Below are 2,842 nucleotides of genomic sequence, written 5' to 3' on the forward strand. Positions count from 1 at the left end.
TGCTTCTCAAAGCAGCACAGTCTCTCCCAGCCATAAGCTACCTCCCCTACTTAAACAGATCCCAGAAACCAAACAGCTCCCAGCAAACTTTTCCCAGCTGCTGCCATTCATATTTAAGTATCCTGCCTGCACCCATAGGCCAACACAGCCAGCCAAGACCTCTCCACACCTGAGATGTGACCTCCCCCAATGGCTCTCATAGGAGGAGCCAAAGTGGGTTTCTAAAAGCCCAACCAGAACCTTCCCAGGTGCAATCCCAAAAGCAGGGGAAGAAGCTGACATAGATAGTAGTAGTGAACAATATCTAGTTTTAGTCTTGGGACAATTCCATAACAACATGTTGAGAACATTTCTGTAGGGCATTGCTATGAGCTATGTTTAGGCAAACCAAAGCAGAGCACAACTCAAAATGAAGTTCCCAATTGTACACAAAGATGTTTTGCTCAGTCACACAGTCTATTTGCAATATGTCTGAAACATTAGTTTTTCTTTAACTTATCAAAATAGTACCTAAAAGCAACCTATTTCTTTGTGCTTAAAGTTAACAAGGATGCTTCTCCTTTCTTAAACAGTTGTCATCCAGAAACAGGACAACACTAGTCGGTTGATGATATACCACAAATAGTCATCTGCAGAGACGAGGCTTTCAAGCAAAGAGCTTGTTAGCAGTCCACTGGCTGAAAATCATTTGTCTTTTTTTTTTTTTTTTTTTTTTTTTTTTTTTTTTAAAACCATTGATTAGAAAAACATGAAGTTGAGCTGGAGTACGAGGTAAAAAAACTTCACGTGTCTGTAGAGGTTTTATTCTGATTTTCACTGAAATTTTGACTTTAACATATACTGTGAGCTCTAGCACAAGTGGGACTACATTCACTGGAGGAGATCCTCTGCGGCAACCTGTCCAACTCCCAACAGATTTTAACTGAGAGTATCTGAGTAATGAATATTATTTTCAATGAATGTTTTGACCCATATTACCCAGACATTTCCTGTGAAGAGGACAAGGGCAAACCTGAGGTAAATTGCTGCCTGTTTGGCACCAAAACCTCATGATCTGAAGCCATTCAAGGGCACTCCATTGCCACCATCCAAGCCACTCTGAGCAGGTAGAGCAGGGCCAGGCCACTAAGAGGGCAGTTGTGGAGCAGGCCCAAGACGTGGAGAGAGCTGTTGAGATGCAGCATTGTCCAGCGCTTCCCCACTAATAACTGCTCCCAGATGAAACGCAACGGCCGCGGCCACAGCGTGTTTCTAGTAAACAAAAGAAGACGAATGCGTGCACATGGGTGGTGTGGGAGGACAAGGAATGCACCATAAGCTCCCAACTGTCATCACGTCTCACGCCGAGCCGGTTCCTCCTTCCCGGGGTTACCCGTGGTGGGAATGGCGGCACAGCTCCTGGAGCTCACGTGAGCAAGGGCCAGGTGTGAAGCACTGCATGTGCAACTGCAGGCCCGGCTCGGGTTTTTCTGAGGTGTTTCACATGGCCCTGAAGGGCAGGCGCCAGCAGGGCCGCTGCCGGGCGCAGGCCAGCACGGCTGCCCAGCTGCCGCCAGCACCGCTCTGCTTGCAGGGTTTACCTCAGGACAGTAAGCGGCCTTGTCTGAAAAAGAGCTCCTTTCCTTGGATAGGAACAGAATATGGTTTACTGAAATAACAGTTTAAAGCCATTTTAAAAAATTCCTCAATGTTTCCTGAGAGGACCTTAATTAATTAAATATATACTTCCTTCACTGTGGTGGGGGACCCTGAGACAGTCATAGTGTTTGGAGGGCTAGTTCACCTAGGGATTGGATGCAAGTTTTCCATTTTTTTATCTGTATGATAGAAACAGTGTCCTTACAAGATAAAATATTCAGATAGTGGAGCCAACCCCTTCATGGGCACGATTATATATGTCTGTGCCAGGTTTATATGACATCCAAAAATAATAAAATCAGTATAAAGCTGGGTCTGCTTAAACAGAAGATAAAGAGAAGCACATTTCCAAGTAAAAGTACTCGTGTCATTTCAGAGCTACTGGGTGCTGTGCATTGCTAATGAACCGCTTTGATGTTAACCTAAGATAACAGATAACAGCAGCCATTTGTCCTTTGAATCCTGACTGAAATCTTTCCCTGTAAGAAATTCTTGGCTCTTCAGAATGCCACTCTGATCTAGGGATCCCCATGAATTTCCTTCTCAATGGTAAGATTAGAGACATGGGAGTTCACGGGAGGGCAGGACAGAGCCAGGCTGCCCACTGGGGCCACACATTCTTCCATCTTGGGCATTGCTCCTAATGTTGCTCCCCGTGGCTACTTTGGAAGCCCAAACAGCTCCTGAGGCCCCATCTCCCCCATCCATGTGTTGTTTAGTTACAGCCAAATGGCAAGGTCTGATGCTCTCTCTGCATTAACGCTCAGTGGAGGAGACCAAGTGGTATTTGAAATTGCTGGGCAGGTGAAAGCCAAACTACACTTGCATGCAGTTCCCCCCGTAAGAACTTTTAAAGCAGGGCCTAAGCTAAAATGCTGGCTCTGACCCAAGTTCACACCGGAAGATGGCCCCAAATCAACCCTTTTCTCTGCAGCAGGAGATGTTGGCATTCACAGCAATTCAGCCAAACAGGCACAGAAATTATCTCCAGTCTTTTCAATTTTTGCTCATATCCCCCTCCCTAACCTTCATGCATCTTCTTCCAGCTTCTTCTATAGCTTTTTAAGCCTGCAGTAGTCTCTCAGATATACTAAATATAAATGTGTGGAAGCAGCTATATAAATAAAGTAGCCCATGTGGTGAGCATACGTGGGGGCAGGAGGTCTTTCCCGTGGAGGGGAAGGTTGATTGCTAAGCAAATCTC

Source organism: Nothoprocta perdicaria, unplaced genomic scaffold (genome assembly GCF_003342845.1).
Source record: "Nothoprocta perdicaria isolate Ctin4 unplaced genomic scaffold, notPer1 scaffold_111, whole genome shotgun sequence".
Lineage (NCBI taxonomy): Eukaryota > Metazoa > Chordata > Aves > Tinamiformes > Tinamidae > Nothoprocta > Nothoprocta perdicaria.